Source organism: Cyanistes caeruleus, chromosome 9, assembly GCF_971803275.1.
Source record: "Cyanistes caeruleus chromosome 9, bCyaCae1.hap1.1, whole genome shotgun sequence".
Taxonomy (NCBI): Eukaryota; Metazoa; Chordata; class Aves; order Passeriformes; family Paridae; genus Cyanistes; species Cyanistes caeruleus.
In genome coordinates, this window is record NC_141709.1 from 3,996,256 (window position 1) to 4,021,837 (window position 25,582).

Sequence of the window (25,582 nt, forward strand, 5' to 3'; positions counted from 1 at the left end):
AAAAGAACTGCACAAACGATGCCATTGCCAGTAAGGGATAAAGCCTTTGTGGCTGAGACACAGCAGCGAGTGCCAGTCTGGCAGATCTCAGCCACAAGGAGCTTTCAGCAGCCTAATTGCCTCCCTTAACTGTTGAGTGAATAACCCAGCATCCAGACAAACAGGAAATTCATTGGAAATTGAACAAGGAAAAGCCAGTGGCTCATTCTGCAGGTTAATGTGCTTTTAAATGAAATGACTATAAAGAGATCACAGCTTCCTAATCAAACCACACGTTTTAGAGATGAAAGGGAAGGAAAAAAAGGGGATGTTGGGGATACTGAGGATGGGAGGCTAAAATAGGATGAAGTATCTGCAACAGATTAAATGGAGCCAAGCCAGAAGAAATAAGCACTTGGGTTAGTCTTTGCACACTCTCCTGGGTCCTTACACAGCACTTTGCAGTCCTTCACCCAGCGTGACCAAAGCTGGGAATGCACATGGCATTTCTCTAGAAAGATAATTCTGGGTTGTGCATCAGAGACAAGTGCATTTCTATAACCATGTGTTCAGCACAAGGAGGAAATGCTGTTTGCACCTGCACAACATCCATCTCACTTCTGATCACTGTTTCCACAGCACTGCTCCCAGTGCCTGCCACCAGCTCTGCTGGGAGACAAGATAAATGATTTTCTTGTCAGCAGCAGTGCAAAGAAAAACGCATCAGATCTCAGCCTCCCCTGCCCCTCTTGTTTCAGAGGAGGATTTCTAGACAAATGCTGCTGAAAAGACAAAAGAACAAGTGTCTTCTCACACAGTTTACTTGCTAGTGCACCACAGAAAGAGTACATAATTCATCAGTATGGTAATAAATTTCCTATTTTATTGTAGGATACTGTCAAGTTACAATAACAAAATACTGCTATTACTCTGTTAGTGAACTACCTTATCTTTGTAAGTAACAGAACATACAGTTAACTGACAGTAATTGCAGCTTTGGCTACTCTGCAAGGTACAAGAGACTCAAAGGTACCCATTTCCCTCATTCTCAATCACCCCCTGCTGATATAAAATTTATTCATTGCAGCTCTATTGATAATTCTAGAAGTCTGCAATATGTCTATTGCAGGTGCCAATATGATATGAGAAGGATGCAGATATTAATCTTTAACTAAAGGTCTTCTTTACCAAGAAGGTCAGCCAACCAAAATGACCACTTTAAAAAACAAACAAACGAACAACCAAACAACCCAACATATTTCTCTGGGACAGTGCTGGCAGTGACAGGTCATACTGCTTTCAGTGGGAGGTGATACTTCTTTAGGAATATTTTGAAACCACTCCAGCACAGAATAAACCGAACCAACTGTTCTGTCTGTGTACTTGTGGGAGAGGACAGTGCAGAGCCATCCTCCACCTGGAGTGATCCTCCCAAACAGGAATTTATAATCTTAGAAACCAAATTGCTGAGGTCCAGCATAATAACAGAAGCAGAAATTTGATGGTTTCTTCTTTTCTCCTCCTGGAATCTCCCTTTTTCCCCACCACAGCCCAGACATGCTTAATGCTGTGACTGCACATGAGGTCCTACTTTTGCTATTGGCAGAAACCACCTCTAAATCCCTAAACTTGAGCACGTCAGTAAGGAAAACAGAAGAGCTCAGAACCACAGGAGAATCTTGTAATTTTCTTTCTGAAATAACCCTGAAAGCCCACTGCAATCCACGTGCAAAGGAATGTGTTTTCCCTCACAATACCTCAAACAAGCATTTCAGTCCCATGTCATCGTGGGAACCCAAACCGCCCCTTTTGATAACTCATGGATTTCCACACTGGCTGTGTCAAAGTCTGAACAGGCAGTCTAGTGAAGCACTTGTTTTTCTTTTAGCAGAACAGAAAGGCAGTTGGTTGCAATTGTTTTGCACAACTCTTCCTCATGGCTGTTGTATTTTAGAGTGGATGAGAGGAAAGGGAAAAAAACCTACAAGATATGGTAGCCTAATAATAAAAGCAAATCATGTATTCACACCAGATTCCAGTTGTGCTGCTAAATGGTACTTCGTGAATTTTCCCTCCTATGTGCTGGTAATCCTGGGCTTTGTTTGAACTTTGAATTAGAGGCTACCAAGCAGGAAAAAAATAATCCACTGACCTTCATCTCTTTCCTTGTTTTCAAACATTTGTCTGGAGAGAAGGAAAGCATGAAGCAGCGTTTATGAGATGCCAATTTTACTGCAGAAATCAGGAATACCTTTAAGCATAAGCAACAGTTGCCTTGTTTATTGGAGCAGAGTTGACCCAACCACTCCTTGCTTTCTTGAGAGCAGGACTGTGAGTCACCAGTCGGATGAAAAACATCAGCTGAGCTTTATGCCAAAGTTGCTCAAGTTTTTCTAAGAGGGGGTATGTCAGACATTTGACAGGCTGCTGGACTGCAACCAGTGCAAGCAATAGACAGACAAAAATTTAGTTCCCAAGAGAGAAGCCCTCCCCACCAGCACAGAATAGCTCTGGGATACCATTTTTGTGCAAGGCAAAAGGCACTCTGGACCCCTAGAGTTTGGTTTCACATGCCAGCTCACCACTGGCATGTCAATAACAGCCCAGAATAATCTGTGCAAAATGGTTTTACGTAAAATGACTGCTTTAAGGGAGCAGGGGTAGGATGAGTGATGCCCACAAACCCTCTTGTGCTTTTACTCTCCTAAATAAAAGTACAAACATGGAATTTGAGTGAGGGGACAGTAGAGATTGTCCCCTTGGCATGGAGAGAAGAGAAGGCTTGGCCTCCATGGGGCAGCTGCTGTAAACCTTTCTAATTCTCCTACAACCTGAAAAACAAAGCAGATAAAAGATATCCTGAAAAATATCCCTCTCAAAAGGATAAGAATTTTAATCTAAAAATGAGCAAGATGACACTACTGCTGCACATGGGGCAGCAGTAAGGAAGGGAAGCACACAGACAAAAGAGACAGGATGAGAAATACCATGAACTACAGAAGAAGGAAATGAGAGAGGAGGAAGAAGAAAAATAATAAACCAGTCTGGTTGCTTTGGGAGTGGAAGAATAGATGAAATATAGGAAGTGTGATAATCAAAGTGCTTATTATTGCTTCTTTCCTATAAAGCCATAGAGGATAAGATCATACAGGTATTTTCTACTCATCTAATAAGCACATATCCCTTGGCTAGTGAGTGCCAGGTGTATTTTTCCTATGACTCGAGAAAAAGCTTGTATTAAAATTAAAAATAAAAGGGAATGCTCACTTAATCTGCTCTGCAACCCGAGTCCCCACTTATAAATGGCAGGGGCTGGAGACAATGAGAAATTGCTAGATTACAGAGGCCTCTGCAATGCAGTGAGCAACAGCTGAGGGGTAAAGTTGGAACATCACCAGCGGGCTTCAGAATGCCAAATTAAGTTTGCTTGCACAGTTGTTGCTAATAAAAACCACAAAGCCTTTCTCCCTGTCTCTGCACTGCCTCATTCATCCTGCTCCATAATGCTGAAACACAACTGAAATCAACGGAAGAGCCTCAGGAAAAATCCCTGTCTCCAACACCTTCCAGTGTTCCCTGCAGTCAAGTGAACAGAGCTGCTGCAAGGCCAGGTATGGCTCCACCAAGGATCCTTCACCAGGGAAGTTAGATCCTTCACAGTGGTGAAGTATCCATGACTGACACAGGTGGGAGTTGTCACTCCAAAAACAAAGCATCCCAGCAGGAGAGGCACTTCCAAAAGGTGCCATTTCAAGCCAGTGATGCACAATCAGACAGGAAAATATTTTCGTATTCTGTCACGGATAAGCAGAACTTGCTAATGTTTATTGAAAGATCTGCTGGGAGCTACAGAATTATTTCTTCATTTTTTAAAGGCTCAAACTCCTCACCAAGTGGGAAGGGCTGTCCTGCAACTCACAGAGTAAATGGAAAGCAATAATGTGCACTGAGCTCCAGGAGCTGCTCCTTCAGTCAGAGCTCGGTAATTACATGAAGGAGCTGATCTATTAACAGCCAGTCTAAATACAGCCCTCAAGGGGTTACAGCTCAATCAGTGGCATCCTGAAAGGCACAGTGCTGTTCCAAGGGAACTGTGATGGAAAAAGGGAACACCAGACGTGGGGTTATCAGCAAAGAGGAATTACCTACTTATGGAATAATAAATTGTGCTATTTAAAAAAAATAAAAAAATTAAAAAAAATTACGCTGCAAGGAACTTCATTTCAATTTCACACAGGCCACATTTAGAAGCACATCAGTTAACTCTAATTTGCCTTAATATAGCAGATTAGCAGTAGAAATTCTCAGCTTGTCTCTAAACTGAAGGGTTTCCCAGCTGCATTAGCAAAGTGAAAATCACAGCACTGCACTACCTAACAGTTTTATTGTTGGGAAAATGATTTTGACTTCAGAAGGGAGCTTTTCCTGCAGTAAGGAAAATGTGTCAGGGAATTATTAGAGCCCAACAGCTCTTTGACAGTCAGCCCTACCAGCCATCCTCCTTCACACAGGGAGAATAACTACTAGAGTACAACACATTTTGCAAAGCAAACTGATCCCAGGAGCCCCCAATAAAATTGTGCTGTAGCCAAAAGAGTCATCTTTCAAAGAAATACGTGCTCCTGACTGCCTTTTTGTGTAAACAGCACTGTAAAACAGTTATTTACTTTTACAGGTCAAGCTTAACAAAATTAATCACATAAAATATGTGCATGGTTTTTACAACTTCAGATTATTTCCATTTTATCATAGTCCTACACATAAAGGCCACGATTCTGTAGAACAGAAAATATTTGGGAAACACTTAAATTTGCTAAAGAACATCACAGTTTCTTCTTTTTGCAAGTAGCCACTATAGATGTCATCAGATCTATGCATGGCTCTCAGCCTTGTCTAAACCTCCCATAGGACAACAAATTTTCACAAATCTTAGACTTGCTAAAGGTTGTTCTGGCTTTTAAACAATGGTTAGAAAAAAGGAAATGCTTCTCCATCACTCACCTCTCCCCATTACAACAGAGGGAAGGCACAGTGCAGAAGCTGCTATGTTTCTTTTTCCAATCTGTATTATATGCAACACAAAGGAAAAGCCCTTTAAAGGAGAAGGATTATTTCCATGGAGCAGAGCCCACAAAGTCGAAGAGCAAACATGAGGAAGGCTGCACAGTCAGATGTGATGCTGCATTCCTTAGAAATACTATCATTTTATTACATTCCTCTTCAAGCAATTAGGCAAAGCTGAAGTACTTCTGAAGAGGAATGAAAGGAAAAAGAGATAAAGAAATGAAGGTGTGGCAAACCATAGTCATAAATCAAAATTACAAAGACACTCTTGTAAATAAACATGCTTTGTTGCCTGCTTTTTATTTTTTGCATCTTTGACATACTTCTCCGCTTATATTCGAGCATATGTTTGTTTTTTCTTTAGGAAAAAAAAGAAAACTGCACACAGTTCAGATTGTGTCTGTGAAAGTGTAATTCTGCATGAGCAGGGAACAGCCACAGGCCAAGTCAGCAACTTTCAACACAGCTGGCATCAGGGATTCCACAGACTATGGTCCTTTTGTTACCAGAGCTGAAGGACGTCAAATATTTCGCTCATTTGACTAGCACATGTTATTTTACCCTACTTGGATTTTATGCAGTCTAAGCCTTTAGTCTGAAACAGAGAGGAAGTTTTTAAAATTTGTAATTTTATATTTCCAAATGTGACTGAAGGATCAAACATTAATCCACCACAGTAAGCAAACTGAAATGATTGCTCTGACAACATGTTCGTGTTCTAAAATTTTTATCATCAGGTTTGTAGTAAGTTGTATTTTATTTAATCAGCCATTTTTATCAGATTTTCTTCAACAGAGAATATAGAGGAGATGGAAAAGCCACACAATAATATGTTTAAAAGATCAGATATAAAAGGTTTGGCAGCAGATCTTAAAGGGAAAACTTTTAATTGAGCCATGCTGATTGCAAATGAAAACAAAAGTTGAAAGAAAAATGTTGCTATACACTGTCAAATATTACTTCATCAATAAGAGAGCTGCTGAAATGTCAAACCTGGAGCTGTGCTCAGACACCTCAATGCCCCACGGCAGCAGGTGCTTGCAAAGGAATCTCCTACTTCTTTCTCCCTTTGTGTTTTTAGGTGGAAAACCCAACTTAAAATCACTTCCTTTCTAACACAGTGTCAAGTAGTGTTTGGAGTAAATAATACCACAAACACAAAGATCATTCCTTATGTTCCTGAGAACAACACAGTCTCCACATGTAGTTACTTGGCACAAGAAGTCACAATCATAAATCACACTTTTATTACGTGTGGTTTTCCCTTTATCTTCAGTTATGCTGTACCCCCATCCAGAGTTCTTTGGGAGACCCACATTCCAAGGTCCCAGGGACTCTCTTACAATCCATTAGGCTTTTCTTCTGCATAATACAATTCTCAAGCTTTCTGCTAGTCATTCTTGGGCCAAGTCCAGCTGTCTTGCTCAGTATCCAGCATCTCTCCAAGAGGAACATACAAACCAGAGATACTTCAGACCCCATCAGTGGGCAAAAGTCACAAAACAGGGCACGGGCGTGCATGGACATCCACTCAGAAACCTTCTGGGACTGCTGCCAGTAAAGAAATAATCATAAGAACGGGTTTATTCAGCAAGAGAAATGGTACCAGTTACGCAGGAGGCCGCTTTGTTCCTATTTCCTAGTTAAGCAGTAAACCTAGACTGGGTTTTAAGGTACAAGGTTGACTCCTGCTTGGCATTGCATTCATAAAATGAATAAAGAAAAACCCCAGCTTGAAAACTAAAAATGAAATTCAAGACAGCTATAAGCATGAGTGTAAAACAATGAGGAGGTGGAAGAAAAAGGATACAGACATTTCTCTGAGGCCACGTATTGAGGCAACTGTTGAGGGAGGTTCTCCTTCATGCAGTCACTCCTTGGTGCAGAGGAATACTTCAAAGCTAAACTACCTGAAATTCTTCAATTAAATTGAAGCAGTACTTTGAAATGAGCTCCAAATTACAGAGATTGGCCCTGAAGGCTCCTTGTAAAATTACTTTATTTAGATAATCAATAAAATAATAAAGACTGGAGACAAAGCAGCAAGACCAGCAGAAATATCTTACTTGAAAAAATAAAACCCACAAAAAAAGACACCCACAGTAAAAATAACTACCAAACCCCTCACTTCAGCCTTCAGAAGTCATGGTTCTGCTGCCCTGAAACAATAGGGCTGTGTTCTCTTTGTGAAATGTTTTATTTCAGCCACCACACCCAGTTCTGGGAAGGGCAGGACGATAGCCGCTGATTTGTTTGCAAGATGGTGCAAGGTGAAGTCAAAGTTACTGTTCCTGTATCCTGTTCAATTTATTTTTTTATTTTTTTTTTTAATTTCACACTAGTAAATATGGAGACAAAATTCACCCATAAGCTAAAAGGAAAAGGGTGCACAGTTTCCACCAGGCTGCCTCACCAGCTCAGCCTTAATTGGCACAAGCTTCAAAGCAAGGAAAAATTCTTCCCTCCATACAATTGAGCCTCAGCCTCTGCAAAATCAACACCCTGCACAGAACTCTTCTTCAGGAGGGAACAAGTCAAAAATCAGACTTGTTTTGCATATAGTACAGTGAGCTTATTTTCACTGATGACCTAGATGGACAAATTATACAAAATCCAGACTAAATCAAAATAAGCATGCACGTGCACCGGGGGTGAGTGTTTGTCTCATATTTAAGTTGTACATCCCATGGTACATGAGGTCCTTGATCCAGACTGAGGACAAGAAGAGGACAAGCAGGTAATTTTCTTAAAAGCCTGTTGAATTAACCATCCCCAAGCTGGCCACTTGGCTGAAACAATAAAAGGATTTCAGCCAAGTGAGCATTACTTCCTCTAGACCTTCTTTTAAAAATTAAACTCTGGAAAGATAACAACAGTCATGCTCAGAGCTAATTATAGCAGAAGCATTACAGCAGCTAAAAATGCTAAAAAGAAGCGGTGGGAAAGGAAGGAAGGTAGCTTAAAGGAAAAAAAAAAAAAAAGCAGGGAATGGCAAACCTGTCACATGTGTGACACTTGGCCTTCATGAAGAGCTCACAGAGAGAGGGAAGGTAGAAGCTCTTAAGGTCTGTGGACAATCAAAGTCCCAAACTCTGAGAAACAGTCAAAGACAGACAGAAGACCCAAAAAATCTGCAAAAAACCAAGAGATGCATGAGTAATGTGCAAATTAAGGGGAAAAATTAAGAAAGTATTCTCACCCTGTTTTTTATCCCAGCTGAGAGCACAGGGGGAAAACTATTCTGCTCCCATGCTGACACCTGACTCTCAAAGCTCAGCCTGGGCAGAGCACAGCTACCAGGCTGTTTTATTTTAGGCTGAAGGAGAAGGCTGCACTCAGCAGTGATTTTAGCAAGGAAACTGTAAGCCTGAAGAAATCCCAAAGTCATGGAGCCTTGTGAGGAGCAGCAGAGTGTGCTGGCTCCCAGAGCAGCAGAGGAAGAATCTTGTTTTCATGTGTAATCTGTACTTGCATTTTCTTGTCATATTATTTTCTTTCTAACCCTATAATCAACCGTTTAGAATCCACTTCGACAGCACACATACTACTTTGTCCTTCTATTCCTAAACTTTGGCTAGTAATCAGGTGATCCAAACAAGGACAGACTACTCATTTGTTTGGGAGTGGCAAATCGATGGATGAGGAAATTCACAACACCCTTTGCCCAGCACTAAAACAGGTTAGTAGAACCTTTCCTTCTAGCAGAGCTGGCTGTGCCTTGGGCTGTATCTTTGGGGAACCATCTCCCCCTGGGATCAGCAAGTGTGAAAGCAGTAAAACAGCAAGATAAAAATGAGAAGCTTGTAATTAATTAAGCTTTCCAACACAGCAGAGCATGTGCATAAACTGCCTTCCAACACTGACCTACAGCCATAAACCTACCAGAGGATCCAGCCCAGGCTGGAGGATGCAGAGGGATCCAGCAGCATGAAATGACTGTAGAAAGTGACTGATGCCTCCCTGCCCTCCCCCAAAAATCCTCAAATCATTCAAGCTGGAAAAAGAGGGCTATTTTTTCCTGCACATTCAAGTAGCTGTGAATTCATAACTTCTCAAACCCACACACACTAACAACTGTCCTTATTTAAAAGATTTCTCACAGTTGCTACAAGCCAGGAATAAAATAGATATGAAAGTACTGCAAAAAGCACTGTAACAAGAAAAAATGTCAGCAGAAAAGATACTGGAAAGAGACAGAAAAGTTTTGATGCTTACTCATGCTAGTTACACAGTAGGATGATTTTCGCCAAATATCGGTAAAATCAGCTTGTAAAACTGGAAAATAAAGTTTCACCATCTGTGAAATCAGCACAAATACCAGGGATTCGGATCTGAAGTTCAGCTCCATGCTAGGTGGGTTAAAAAATCAGTGGGTTTGGTTCACCAAGGATGCCTAATCAAATGGGACAGCACTCAAACAAATGTGCCCCCAAGCTGCAGCACATTATTGCTCTTTATCCTGCATGGGGGAAAAACAATCCTTGAGACTGCTCAGGAAAAGGAGCTGGGACAAGTGTTTGATCACAAGAAGAAAGCTCAAAATTTAAACAGCTGAAATTATGGAAAAAAGGTAATTTATAATCAGTTTTTAGAGAGGGTTTGAGTCTCCTCTGGGCCTGGAAGTCCATCTGTAAGTCACTTCTCCCTGTACTTTGCCTCCAAGAGCAGGTGCAGCCATGTGGGATATTGCTATGAGTCCATGATAAAATGCCATTTATCCCTGCAAACGCTAATATTCATCAATTCTGCCTGCAGATAAAACAATAAATGTTTGCTTCCACAAATGGAGGCGATGTTATTTAAACCATGATACTATTCTAGTAAATCCGAGACAGATGGGCCAGGATTCGGGGACAACTGAAGTTGCTGTGTTTATGATAAGGGAATTAGAGTCACAGAAAGCCTCTTGCTGGGAAAAGCAGAATCTGGTAGATTTGCATTTGCTTCATGAAGATGAATGTCCCACAAATACACCATGCAAGGTCAGTGAGCCACAACAGTTTGGAGGTAATAGTCCATCCTAAAAGAGGGGATCTAAATTCCTACTTTTATACAAAGCAACAGCCACAGAGTCCGGCAGGTCACTGCAAACAAACCTGATGCAAGATTTTGATGTATCCCATTTCTCTGTCTGGAAACACTAATTAAGAGTTTGGGGAAAAGGAGGAAAAAGAGGAGAGAAAATTCTCCCATCTCTCAGATCACAAGCGTAAGAAATAGAGGGAAAATGTATTCAAAGTTAAATGTGAAGAATATTTTTCTTTACAATGTTAACAGTGATACGGTGTCTGTGATCTACTGATACCAAGTAGACACAGAGTAACTTAAGCTTTTCCATATCATATAATCAAAATACTGCTGAAATGAAGGCAGGATTAAAATGTACTGTACTTCCAGCTCCAGCTGGCTACAGGTTACTTAAATTGTTGTGGTTTTCTTTGAGCCAGCAAAGAAAGAGTCAAAGGTGTTAACAGAAAAGTCAGAGTAGTACTCTGTGACCAGGGAAGCCAAATTTATCCTCTCCAGCAAACAGTGACAGAGCCATTAGTCAGGCAAGACTTCAGATAAGTCACCACTGAAGTCGAGTCCCAACATAATGCAGGGGTCCCTGCTCTTGGTTCATCTACCACAGCTGTTAATACAGTGGGGGAAAGAGAAAAAGGATATAAAAGAAAAAAAGGCAAGCTTGCATGCACTATTGCTACAGAAAAATAGATGCACACAGGCTACATTAAGATGATGTTAAATTGGCATTTTTCTAATGAGACAGTATTTTAATGATACTATCTGAAAGAAGGATCAGACTAACAAGGCTGCAGGGCAAAAATCAAGAAACCAATCATATGTATATTAACTAAGGCAGCTGACAAAACTTGCTTAAAATGTTTAACTGGACATGTAAAACTAGGGTAAAATTTAAGTGACCATGTTCACTGAACAGAATCTGTACAGTTTCAGGCACGACAGATGCTTGACATTTTCTTTGTATCCCACTGTCAGTCTGCTTTCTTTTCTTTTTCCTTTCTTCAGTGTACCTTCAAATTCCAACACTGGTGATTGGATCTTGCTGAACTTCTAACAGAGTTTTATTTTTCCACTTGAGAAAAACCTTTGAGTACAATAACAAAGCAATTTCTTTACACTCTCTATTTCTCACTTCAGCATCACCCTGTGAACTTCAGCCTGCTGATAATATAAATATCAGTGTTACTAAAGGCTTAGAGCCTGCAGGAGGAAAGACAGCCCTGTTTTTTTTGTGTGTGTTTAGAGTAAGTGAGGAAGAAACTGAGATATTACAAGTTGAAACCAAGGACAGAAAAAGCACGGAATGAATATGTGTTGCATAGCTTAAAATAAGCAAAACATATTGCTTCCTGATGGTCAATCTTCAAATCCAAGGAGAAGGAGACAAAAAAAAAGTCTCATTCCAAAAGGAAATGAAGGTCAAAACTACTGAAATCAACAACTTAACATTAGAGATGAGGAAAAATAAACATATTGTTATTGATGTTCAGAGGGACAGGGTCAACAGGCAGCAGCAGTTTCCTACACCACTTGTTAGAAACATGGCAAGTTTAAAAGGCCATCATGCTTGTATGCATTTATGCCTTCACTGATTTTACAAGACAAAATTGCAAATAAACTAAAATGGAAGCTTCTAAACCGGTTTTCACCACATCTCCTGATTTAATGGTTGGCATGACGTGTCAGAAGTAAACGAGCTTCGTGTAATTATCATGTCTCCTGCTTGATCTCTGTCTTCCTCAAATACTTTTAAGAGAGCAAAATACTGCTTAAAATACAAGTGCAAGAAGCATTTAATCTTTACAGCAAAACCTGTTTCTTCTGGTCTTATCATGAAAGGTGCTTTTACTCCTATCTTCCATCTTTACTACTTGTATCCATGTTGATGTTGAGAAACACCATCAAAGTGTGCAGCAGGTCACAGGCTTAAGCACTGCTATTATCTGCCTCCTTTTTTCCAAAAGTTTCTTAGAAACCATTTCTTCCTGCAGCAATGAATCTGTTCCTCTGCACCAGACTGGAATTCCAAAGCCTCTTTGTTTACTCTCTCATTTGCACACAATCCCCAACCCCTTATTTTTAAAACAGTGAAGTACTGAAAGTATTCAATTTCTTAATCAGCTATCACTGGAAAAGCCTCAAGACAGCAATAATGCTGACATTTCCCAGCAACCAGGTAGTTTCAAAAGAGAAAAAGAAAAAAATCAAACAATATCTAGACTTTGCTGTCTATCCTCACTACTAATGGATTCACTTCAAAAGCATCATACATTTTATCCATGCTTTATTTCTGTCACAGAGATTTTGATAGGAGGTTTTCACAATTATTACATTATCCTTGTGCTGTTTTTCTTAGCTCAGTAAATTTAGCTAGTGCATTTAATGTATCTTTAAAAATAGTGTCCCACCCCCAAAGCCCAAATAGCAGGGGCAAGTGAAAAAAGGGAGGTGAGGGGGAACCGTGTGTGGAAAAGGGACAGGTTAGAGAAATCAGCTTTACACACTAGAATTGCTGATTATGCCACTATTTCGCTGGGAGATTTTATTTTGGTTTCAAATGCTTGCCTAGCCTTCCCATACACAGCTTCCAGATCTCCAAACTGATGTGCTGCAGCTCTTCTACTTGCTGACAATGAGCTCGGGAGAGCACAAGGCACAGAAGAAGTGCTCAAAGCACGAGGACATGGATGGGAAACAAACTCGGGAAGCAGGAGCTTTGGAGTAATCATGGACAACATACAGAACATGAGATTGTTATAGAAACTGAGCCAGGACAGTCTTGGATGCAAATGAGGAATCCCAGAGGATGTGTGTTATGAACGTGCCTAGATCAGAATGATGTTTTTTGACATTTCTGGTGCTGCTCCTAAGCTGCAAGTGAAAAGCAATATCAGACCCAAATCCATGTGGTACAACAGCCTGAAACGCCACCAGCTTCTAGAAGCTGGCAGCAGTCATGAATTACAACACCACAGAATGGTTTAGGCAGGAAGGGACCTTGAAGACACTTCCAGCCCCTTGCCATCAGCAGGGACATCTTCCACTATCCCAGGCTGCTCCAAGCTGTGTCCAACCTGGCCTTGAGCACTTCCAGGGATGAAGCAGACACAGCTTCTCTGGGCAATCTGTGCCAGGGCCTCCTCACCCTCACAGGGAAGAATTTTTTTCCTTACATCTAATCTAAACCTACTCTCTTTCATTCTGAGCCCATTTCTCCTCGTCCTATCATTCCATGCTCTCGTAAATAGTCTCTTTCCATCTGTCTCGTGGGCTCCCTTCAGGAAAAGGCCACATTGAGGTCACCCCAAAGCCCTCCCTTTCCCAGGCTGAACAATCCCACCTCTCTCAGCCTTCCCTCACTGCAGAGCTGCCCCATCCCCCTGATCATCCTGGTGCCTCCTCTGGAATCACTCGGACAGGTCCATGTCCTTCCTGTGCTGGAACCCCAGAGCAAGAGGCAGCTCTGCACAGATCCCTAATCCAAACAAATCTCTGCCATTTAACAGTGCCCTACTCCTACATTCTGTGTTCCCTCAACCTTTCAGTCACAGCATCAGCAGAACACGAGGTTTTACTTACTATTGTCAGCAAATAATGCACGTACCAAACCAACCGCTGCTGCACCAGCCTCGTTGTTCAAGGTGCTGGATATTTGCTACAGCAAATTGTTTTTGATGAAAGATTTAAATAGAATATGATGTGACTTCTTTGCATTGACTACCAAATAAAATTAGAAATTCAAAAATTCTCAAAACTCCCTGAGTGTTTTCTGGGAACACCCCAAATGCACTGAGAGAAGCTGCTGAAGCAGCAAAACCTGGAACATGAAATTATACTGGAAATACCTATAAGCATTCTTGTAAACAGATCATGCATGGCTGATTGGGATAAAGGCTGCTGTGAAAGACCAGATAACCTACTGAAATATTCAGCTGCTGAGGATATGAGGGAAGGAAAGGATATTATTAAAATGTTTATTATGGTAATCATAGAAATTAATTTGAAAAAATCAGCTCCCACTATACAAGCCCCATAATGAGCTTATAGCCTAAACACTGATGCTTTGTCAGATTAAGCAGACTTTCTTCCTTTGTATTTTTTGATGTGATATAGCTACATGCTGGGTTTTTTCTTTAAAATACATCTTCTTCAATATTCTATTACCAAAGAAATAGGGCTGAAAGACATAAGTGTCAGCCTTTGGAAGGCAACAGGATTTAAAAATGAACTGAGAGGGGAAAATGTCCTGTTATCTGTTAATATGAGACCTTTTAAAAAAAATTTTTAAGCAAGTTTATGTCATTTTACAGTTCAGAACTTGGGTTACAGAGATAACAGGATTTACATGATCATGACAATTTTTAAAATACCCCATCACTGTTACTAAATTTTACTTGTCCTGCAGACAAGTCAAAGCAATTTTCTACTTGTCAGAGATGATAAATCAGTTGTTGGGTGACACTGACAGGTGGATTTGTCAAATCTCCCATGAAGAACTTTGGTCTCTTCTTTCAGGCTGCCTGTGAACTGAGAGTGCAGTAACACAATTGATTAAGAGACAGATTAGGAAGAGTTTGGATTTTTAGGGCTGCTGCCCCTTTCCCCAGCTCGCTCCCCTGGTATTTTTCCTTCTGCTTTACCATCCAAGTGGGTGCACAGCATCAAGCTGCTGCTGGGTTTTATTCTAGCACTTCACCCACAGAATTCTAGTTAAAAGTAGAACAGTTTAAAAAAAACCCCTCCAAACCACACAGCACATTTGAAAATACATTATTTGGCTTATAAATAACAATTTCTCTTTTCTTCAAGACAAAGGCACACCTTCAGAAAAATAAGAATCAAACCTCATTTTTTCTGCCTGGTCTGTTTGCCACTATATAAGTTACTCAAAAGAAACAACTGGTATTTGAATGAGAGCAAAGAAGCTATGGCAGAAATGTGTGAATGGAAGCTCATGCCTTGTGTGTACCAGCCACAAAAAACATCCACTTACTAACAGTAAAGATGGAAGTGTTCTAGTGGAATACTTCATGTACTGACATTAAACAAGTCTGACAAGGCAAATGAGGCAAATTGTTCCCTTTTTAGCCCATTCTTCACAAAATAAATTAGAACGGTGTTAATATTCTGTCTGGGCTGCACTTCTAAAGGGGATAAAATTTTGCTTAGGAGCCATGGCGGGTGCAGCAGAGAGACGAATTTGGAAGAATAACAAGCTACAGATAGCATACAAGTTAGAAAATGCAGAAGAGGAAATGCTTTTTCCTAGGACCCTTGGGAATCACATCCCTTGGACACTGGGGCTCTCCAGTGGTGATCCTCCAGCGCTCTGCAGAGACTTTCCTGATGCAAAGACAAATACAAGTAGCAGCTGACACTGGTCCAGATGAGAAGAAAAGATGGGAAGCCTCAAAGTGAAGCCCAGAGGTAGCATTTCAATTGGAAACCTCCTCCCAGGCAAGGGAGTCTGTCTGTGAGGGCTCTGCAGGAACCATTAAGCACCACTTCATCTTTCAGATCTTTCATACAGAACTTGGGAGTTGAGTTTGACCTCTAAGATTTGCTCTGCTCCATCCCCAGGACACTGCAGGCATGGCTTCCCTGGGATTGCACATAACTCTGCTGTGTTTGTCATGTAATTGTATTGCTCTGAAGTTCAAAGAACCAGGAGAAGCAGCAAGGAATTTCCATCCTGCCATACAAAATGTGAGCTACTTCCCAACTAAAAAAAGGCAACTCCCTACTCATGAGCCTCTTCACTGGAACACCTGAAAAGAGTAAGGTTTTTAATCCTATTTTCTGTCAGCAAGGAATGCCAAAGAATTTGCAGGTTTCAGATGGAGCACTGGTTTTGCTGTGACCTAGGATAACATTTGTACTGTCCTCTAACATATCCACATTAAATCCTCAAGCTTAAGGACTTTTTTACATCCTTTTGACAGAAAGGTAGCTCATCCTTATTTCTGAGCTGTTGTAAAGCAGATCTTCTTCCTGCATGTTATGTTCAACATTACAGTAAGTGGGGAGAAAGACATTTCTAGCCACTGACAAAGCCTGAACAAATTTCCTGGCAGCAGCACTCAGTTCCTTGTATTCCCATTTATCCAGGAGCTGAGTCAGAGCTGTCTTCCCCCACTGTAAGGAGGCAGTGTGGAAATGATGACAATCCATTTTAGAGGCTACAAGATGAACTAAGACCTTTGGTATTAGTGTAAAGCAGACACAATTCTAATTCTAATAAAGTCATTTATTGGAGCTGCTAAGTGCAGCTGTTCTTCTCTCACTGTACTATGAGCAGCAAGAGTAAAGCTGGGGGGTGAGGCAAAGAAACCAAGGGGGAAAATGAAATAAATCACTTGGAAAACAGCTGGAGAGTAAAATGGCCAGCCCTTAGGCTGGAGAGCTACTCCAGATTTACATTACCATTAAGATTAATCTAATTGCCATCTGGGTAAGCAAGCTACATTTTAAAAGACATGTGTCTTTTAAAATTAATCTGTGGTTATTTCTAAAGATAAGCTATAACAGGAATAATACTTTTGCCAGAGAATCCAGAGCAGAGTTGTTAAGTGTCTTTAGAGGCAAAAAGTTTTTTCTTTGGAAGTGCTGTGATTCCCCAAGAAAAAATTCAGAGGATTTCTTCCTTGCATGAATAATTTATGTGCTTTGGTACTCAGAGTATTAGAGAGACACAATTATGAGCAGGAAATATCTCTTAATTTTTAAAAGTTGTTCCTAATTCAGGCTTCATTTGTACTACTGTGGAGGAAAGAGAATCATACTATCCACTCTCCCTCTTTCTGCTGTCACAGGAAAATTGTGCAAAGGATAGAGCCAGCTAACATCTCTTTATCTCTTTTAATCCTAAACCAACAGTATTCAGATTGCAATATGAGTTTCAAAAAAAATAAAAAAAAGAAAAAGTGAAAAAAACAGAGGAATAATAACCATGGTGGCTCATCAGAATATTAAGGAGATTTCAGATTTTGAAAGCTCTGGGATCAGATGCTGATAATTCAGAGCTCCTGCCCAGCTCAGCTTCCAAGCAACAAATGCATCTGCACGTGTTGGGGAATAGATTTGCATTCATTGTTTCCTATATACTGATGAAAGGAAAGATTAAAAAAAAAAAAAAAAAAAAAAGAAAAGGTATGAAACTCAGTATCTCTCATGTTTCACTTGCTTTGCTGGATATTTCAACCAGAGAAAAAGAACATCCTAAAAAGCTGCAAACCACTAACAGCTTTCACATGCCATGCCTCTGGACCAGCATGGCCTCTTGTACCAAGCTTGCTTCCAACAAAAACAGCACCACCCCACTTTCACCCAGCATCCTGCTGGCAAGACACATGGAGAAATAGCTGGTGTACCCAGAAAACCACTGTGTCTCTCCAGCTGGCACCCCCACACTTGCTGAATCCTGCATTTTCTCCCCAATCACACACAGCTCCTTTAACCTCAGAGCCCTGGTAACGCTCAGCACAATGCCAGAGGTTGCCTTTTGAGGCAAATTATTCCATTGCAGCTACTTTCAGCTGTATTTTTACCCCCCAGACTCTTCCAGCACTCCATTTAAAAGAGTAACACCACCTCATGTTTATATCAGCACACAAGCCCACAGCTGGCTGGACACAAGGCAACAGGGGAGGCAGTGAGGATTGTGACTTGCAGCAGTGGGCTACAAGAACGTGTTTCTCCTCCAATCCCTCACTACCTGCAGCACTGGTGGACATCTCATGTAATTCAAGTTCTCCATTCACCTTCTTCTAAAGGTTTCCCTAAGAGGCTTAAGGGCAATGTGCACCCAGCCCCAGAAGAGCGAAGACCAGACCCCAATGGGAGCTGAATGTCACCTTTGTTGAAATTCCTTTGACACTGACACACACAAGAACGATTTCCCTCATGGTTTGAATTGCTGTTCCAAGCAAAAACTGTGCAGTTAAAATTAATAGCGTGCTCATTTTGTAACAGAGACACGCACACACACAAAGCTGGCTACTCTTTGCTGGAAACCAACAAGCCAGCAAGGTTCCAGAAAAATGACTGGAATAGATTTTTCTTTTGGGTAACCAGTGTTTATACCAACTTGACACCCAAGTGAAATAGAGCAGGGAGAAAAGCAGCCAGTTTTACAAGAAGATGATCACAAATCTGCTTTGTGAAATTACAGGAGCGTTTTTTTTTTTTTTCCTATGAGTTATTAATACCCCCAACAAGACTGAGCTAAATGTTATGTATCTGCTGAAAACTGCATCTCACTAACTGTTTTTTGTGTCCCCACAAAGAAGTAAACACACACCTCCTGCTCCAGATAAAAAGCACAGGTACTGCTAATTGAAGAGAGACACAGCTCAGCCTCAAACTGAATCACCACCAGTAGGTACTACAGAGAAAACCACAAGGAGCAACACAAATGGAGAACACCCCACAATGAGTAAAAGGAGTAAGAACTGGGATGATGCTTCCTCCAGCTGTGCAAGTGCTTAAGTAATATGCACATGACATACTGCAGGCCCTGGCAAGGACAAGAGGCTAACACAGTGTCCCTAAGAGTCACAGGGCTGGTCACTTCCATCACGTGCAATCAGAGCTCCAAGGAAATACAGGCTTCCCTAATTCTCCAAACACCAACCTCCAGGGTCTCAAAATGCTCAGCAACAGAAGTTTGTAAGGAAAGTACCCAAGAGTCAGTCACGTCATCTACCCTGGGTGTAAGCAGAAGGCCACTCAGGCTGGTCCACGTTTTTCATCCACCAGTATTAAAAACTGGCTAGTGAGCTTCCAGCATTTCTCATGGAAGGCACTTCCTTTTGGAAGGGAATGAAAAAAAGCAACCTTAAAGCGGTGAAAGTAGGTCACAAAGAAGCCACATCAATAAAGTCTGGAAACGAAACAGGGAGGGATACTGTGTCAGCTATAGAATTGAGTGGTTATTATAAATGGAAATCAAAAGTACAGCTAGAACATTTCAGCTGATAAACTGATGAAACAGATTAACTACACTCAAAGTGATACACTACAGCTTTTTCTCTACAAAGTTACTCAAAGTTTTAAACTCAATTGCATGCTTTTCAGACTGAACTGGTGATAACCCTTCTCAAATCCATCAACAACAATAACAGTCTTGACAGCAAAGATTTATGTTGTTGGGTATCAACCTCCCAACACGCCTCTGTCACCACAGCTTTCATCTGAGATTCATCCCAAAGCATTTTTAGAGCCATCCAACTAGAGACTGATCTGCAAACAGATGTGGTGGTTATGTTTTACAATAGGATGGGTATGTCAGCCAAGAGATCTCATGGTCTGGCCAGCAGATACCTGTAGTAATTCCACAGAGATGGCAGTAAAAGGTCATCAGCCCGAAAACACAGAAAACTAGGGCCCAGCAGTACACCCTCACCTTTTTTCCCCCCCCAGAATTAAGTGAAACATCAAAGCTAATGTAACCTGTAATCAGAGCAAGTATTTTCTCAGCATGGAAGAAGCAGGTGGATTTAATTCTGGGCACCTGTTTATAGGAACATCTACCTGCTTGTAGGGGAAACTACCTTAACTCCTACCAGAGCACTTGCTGTGTCCCAGGCTGTCTGGTTTCCAACCCATTCTGAGAAGAGATCTGGACCACTGCAAAGCCAACAGTTACTGTCTCTTGATGCTAACAGCTATTGCTCTTCATATTATTCATAAAGACAGGGAATGTAATCATTTTTATAAAAATGTGTAAGTCAAAATATAGGACTAAGGAGAAGGCCTCCTTCTAATTGCTTGTATATAATTCACAGTTGCTTACTGGCTCACATATGAAATAATGACAGATTCCCAGTATTAGATCACCATTATATATAAGCAGCAGGTTAAAGGTGCCAAGAGAGCCATTAAATCCAAATTACCAAAAATGTACAAATTGAGATAACTGGCCAAACACCCTGCTGAAGTCAGGATCCAGATAAATTTGAGACATGATGATTCAGGTGAATGTTACTCTCACAGCAAACATATATTTATCATTGACAGCCATACTGCATTTTCAGACAGTTTTGTATTTTCACCCTTTTCTGGTTTTTAACACAGAAAAAGCAATGTACTATGACAAAATAAAATAGCAGAAAGCAAGTTGTGCCAGAATTGCTAAGATTAATGCCCTTTCATACCATTTAGATTTTTAATTATTATTACTGCATTCCTCTCCAATTATTTTCCAGCAAAGTTTCAGACATATTTTGACTTTCACAACATGTAAATTCCCCGTTTCCAGCACCGGTCTGGAATAAAAAAAAATATTTGCTTCCTTCTTATCATCCCCCCTTTTATCCTACACATTCATCATTTCTGCAAACAGAGGCCATTTGCTTCACATTCCTGACTTCCCTATTAGTGAGTCCAAAAGGAAAAAAAAAAAGAAATTAGAGCAGAAAATGCTTAACTTCCGTCTGCAAAGCTTGTCTAGGCTGACAAAAAAGAAATTAGGCTTTCTTCCTAATTTGATTTAATGGCTATAAATTGAGAAATTAGCAACCTCTGGAATCAAAATGAGGAGAGCTGAGTTAGAAATGGCCTCAGCTCACACTGCTCTGACAGTACTCAGTACTCAAGGAATTGGACAAGAACAACTACAGGAGCTTCTTTAAGCAGAGGAGTCGCCAGCCAAGGGTATGGGAAAGCAAACTGACAAATATTTATGGCAAGACCATAAAACTTTTTTTGCTACTGCACTATATGGGAAATAAAACTCATTATCTCTAGGGGGTTGAGGCTATCTGAAAACTTCAGTGAGCAAGGCCATAGCTAATGGAAGGAGTTAAGGAAGGACCCCATGAAATCCTTTCAACGGGGTAATCAATCACCCACACCTCACTGACATCCCAAGCAAGTGCTGCCAGAAAGCAAGAGAGAAAGGGACCCCATAAACCAGTGCCATTTAGAAAATAAATCTTCTCAAACCTGGTTTAGAAGGATGTTGGTTTCTTTCCTGACTTCTTATTTTCCAGGATACCTATCAACTACCCACCACCCTCAACAAAAAAAAAAAAAGATGGAAAATAATTACAGAAACATACCTCAAAATAGGAAATACTTAGTATTATTTGATGAGGAAGTCTAATGATTTCCTAGTGAGTGTGAGCACATTGTTTTTGGTGCGTGATGTACGTGTTCCAGTATATTTAAGCGAGTAGGAAACGCAGCAAAGGCAGCAGCTTGTCTGTACAGCTTGAGGTATAACCTCATCATGTAAATAAACATCTTTTCAGGAAGCATTTTGTCTCCTTTCTTAGAGCCTGCACTGAACTGTACTGTACTCCTAGGATAAAATACCTAACATGGAAAACTACTGTGGATAAAAAAAAGCCAACCAAACTTGTGCTACTCACTGGCATCGGGTTCCGAATGCCACGGGAAGGATGTTGGAGCTCAAAGTGGTTTAACCATTGTTCTATGGTCTTCCAGTTTTGATCTGTGATAGATTTTCTTCTCCCAGTTAGCAGTGAAGAGTTACCTAGCTGAAATTAATGATATAGGCACTAACCTGTCCTGTTTACAAATTACAGGCTAGTCAACACCTTCATAGCAGTGATCCAGTCTGGTATCACTGTAATGAGACCAGTTGATTCCATTTTGAAGGTAAACAAAAATTTATCTTTGGCTTTTTGGGAAGTAAAAACAACAACAACAAATAAAATAAAATAAAAGGAGCAAGCAGATGTAATCACCTGAATGAAAGTCCAACCCTTCTGAGAGCATCTTGCCCTGCTGACCTACAGATCTGACAGCTAATAGGGTATTTGAGAAGACTATTAATAGTTACAGAGGATCCAAGTAAAGCAGCAGGCTTAGAGGCACCCAAAACACAAAGCAGTGCAACCCAAGGCATGCAAGCAAAGCACTGTATGTGTCTCAGAAGATTTGGCTTCTGTTGCCAAGTTTCTTTTTTGTCCTTGGACAAGTTATCTGACCTATTTGTGCCTCATTTCCTCACCTTCTCAGCTCAGAGCAGCCCTCTCAAATAAAACCATTAATGCTTTCGATGCACTCACACAGCAAGGCAATGAATGGTGTAAATAAGTGAAACTGATCCTTCCTCCTTTAACCCTGATGGAATTGTTAATAAAGCAGTCACCATTTGTCAAGACAAAATGGAACAGAAAACTGAAGCAAAGCGATCATTTAATTTCTAAATGAGATTCAAGGACTGCATTCAGCCCTCCCAGGCACTGCTGCTTTGCACACATTTTCCTGGAACCCTTGTAGCACACACTGTGCTGAGTAGTGCAGCATCTGTCCCCTATCTTGTTGAGGCCAGTATCAGTGCACTAAAGAGTCAGCTAAATGAGGGTGTGAATTACCTCTGCTTATCTAAGGCCAATCCACTGACTCAAGTAATGAGATCCTGAAAAAAGCAAGCAGGTTTTTAACTCTGTCACGCAAGTATCAAATGTGGAGTAGAAATCCCTCCAGAAGTGCCAAACCCATTTATATTTCCTCCACAACCCCTCTCTAGCTAACGATGATGTATATCCCAAGAGGAGAAACTTAATTACGCTGTTATATTTCTATGTAGTAACTAAGAGTTTCTCTCTGAGGGATCTCCCAAAAAGCAGATGTGTCATAAATTTCCAGGCCTTCCAGCTCCTCAGCCTAACCCTGAGGACTGCTTTTCCAGAGCTGGGGATCATCAGAGCTCTCACAGGAGGGCATGAAGCTGTTGTTGGTGCAGTCTGGCTCACAGCCATCCTGTGCCCATCCCACAGACCCCACTGCTTTAAGTTTCCTCCCTTTCCTGACACAAAACATCTCCTCTTGAAGCCCTAGAAGGTGGTAGTGGGCGTCCAGCATTTGTTACATCACATTATGTGGATACAATGGACACAAAATATTTATTCCTAGGAAGTTTTGTTGCCTTGTTGGAAATTTCAAGTCAAAATCCAACTAATCCTCCTCTTTTTCAACATCCTGCCTCCCAGTACCTTGCTTCAATTCCCTGCTACCAGAGCTAACAAAGCTTTCTCAGATTGAATGCTACAGTACCTACGGTCTACCTGAAGGAATTTTCCACACTCTTTTCATGCCATCCACATTGATAACAGGACTGAGGTGAAAAGGTTCTGCTGAATCTCTTGGACTGTTACTGTGAAAGCCTAACACTGGGAGGGGATTAAGTCTGAGATCATTTTTAGTCACAGATTCCTCAACACGTCTCTTCCTCTCATCACAGTACCGATTTCCATTCCCACACCTCCTTGGAAGCCGGGACTGAATACACACAATCCCCTCCCAGCTCCTGATACTGCACCGTGTAATCCTCCATCCACTTTCAAACACATTTGCCATTTTTCATGTTTGCTATGTCCTTTATTCTCTGGTCCTGGCTACAAATTCCAAAAGACAAGCAAAGCAGCCTCTGTCTATATGGCACCAAACGCATCTACAGTGCAGCACTGTGTAAATAAAATGAATTATCTTAAGGCAGAAAACAACAGGGTATTTTCAATTAAACCATTAATACCCAAGAATGCAGACACAGCACTAGAGGAAGAGAAAAGGTGCCTGCAAGTTTTAATCAAGCCAGAAACTCACAGAGAAGCATATGCATTCTTATGCAAATCTACACCAGACGCATCGCACATCTGCTGAAATGGGTGTCGTTTTCCCACAGTTTGCAGAATTAATGTGTTTAACTAAGTGCCTGCCAGTGCTCGAAGTCTAAGAGCTAATTTCTAATGGGGTATTCCCAGTCGGAAGAAAAAAAAAATCCCCTTAGATAATAAAGGATCTAAATCCAGGACTTGGTTTTACATTTACTTAAGTGCAAAGACCCCTTCACCTCCAAGAGCTCATTACTTGCACTGCTCCAGCTTGCTTTACAATTAAAAATAGTCCCGACTCTTGGAGGAGAGCCTTTCTATATTTTTGCAACCTTTCAAAACCCTATTAAAGAGAATTAATAAATGCTATTTCCCTTTATAAAGGCTTTCTGAGATAGAAGGGTGTCAAAACACACAAAGGGCTTTGAGGGAATTTTACAAACCAAAATGCAGCAATATTTCTTTTCCCTTGGTTACTTTCCTTGCAGATACAATTTGTATTTTCATGATTACTATGTGTCTTCACTGAGGATTTCGAAAGAATTCAGATGAGAGCTTAACTTCTGACCCTGAGGCTAAACAAGCATATATGTCAGAAAATACTGAAATCTCAGCTATTTTTTATGAAAATCTATAAATATCAGTTAAAAGGAATCCATGATCTCATAATAAGTCAACAGGTCACAGTTATGCTCTTCTTATCTTCCCTTCTTTTTCCCCTATTGTTTAAAAATAGGAAACAGCACCACATGAAAATGTTCAGCCAGAGATAAATCGTGTGACTGAAATACAGGAATCAGGAAACCAGTGTTTTAAAATAATGTCATCCTCATTTTCCCCAGCATACTCTAGTATTGTTGACGCCTCCAAATATTTAAGTGACTTAATAAATTAGTAACCTAGGCAACACTTGCATCAACACAGCCAGCTGAAGGAGTCCAGCTAAAAACTCCTGAAAAATAAAAATAAAACTTCATTTATGTATAAATTCTTGTCAGTGTTTCTTAAAAAGAGGAAAAGCAAACAGTTTTAATTCCAAAGGGCTGATTCTGCAATAAGATTTTGGAGTAAAGCAAACAAGGAGAAAGCAGGCTGTGTCCAGCCCTCAGCTCCACTCCGTGTCACCTCTGCCAACACACAGGAGAATGAGCAGAGAGGATCTGTAATTCACCCCCTGCATGCTTGCAAGAATTCCCAGGAGTTAAAAAGGGCTATTAGAGGAGCTGTCACAGAGCAGGCATGAGCAGATCACCTGTAAGAGCACTTCACTCATTTTTGATATTCCCTGCTGCTGGCTGGCAAGGGAAAGCAGCATTTCTGCCCACAGCACACTCGACTGTTTTTCATCTGTAGCAAATGCGGTCACTTAAAACCTTGGTTTTGATTAAACTCTGCCTTTTACAATGCAGCTCCAACTAAAATTCATTGTTACTTATTATCTCAATAAAACTAACAAAAGCTTTATGCTGTCGGCATTCAACGTCTGTCCCTCATTCGGTACCTGAAGGCTACGATAAGGTCAAATATCACCACAGCAGGCATTGTCCAAATACTCAGGAAATGACATTTCCCGGCCCAACAAGGTTTATCTTCCAAGCCTGCTTTTGCACCAACTTTCTGGGCGAGTTAAAAATAAGCCTATTGATCAGAAGGGAAAGAAATGCTCGTGAACACTGACCTTCTCTCCTTTCCAACACAAGCCTGGCTGCACAGATGCCGTGCAGCTCCCTTTCAGCTTTCCAAGGATCTCACCTGCACCTTCACCTTCTCTCCTGTTAAATCCTTCCTAAAAGCAAATGCTCTCCTGCAAGGAACTGCAGCTCCATACGCACTCAGAAAGGCAGCAGTTTGCAAACCCCAGCCCAGCTGACTATCTGCACATGTCTCAAGGAGGAGAAAACCCCCAGCAACAGCCATCTCACCTATCAGAC

The 25,582-nt window shown here is 40.9% G+C and overlaps 1 protein-coding gene and 1 long non-coding RNA gene across 6 annotated transcripts in view; both read right to left on the reverse strand.

Moving 5' to 3' along the window:
• The window catches only part of RASAL2 (RAS protein activator like 2), a 160,837-nt gene that overhangs the window by 130,186 nt on the left and 5,069 nt on the right, over window positions 1–25,582 (reverse strand). The window lies entirely within an intron of this gene.
• On the reverse strand, window positions 6,460–8,295 carry LOC147651443 (uncharacterized). Its single transcript, XR_015274170.1, has 3 exons — window positions 8,243–8,295; window positions 8,041–8,110; window positions 6,460–6,594 (listed from the first exon to the last, which is right to left on the reverse strand). It is a non-coding gene; the product is annotated as an uncharacterized LOC147651443 (long non-coding RNA).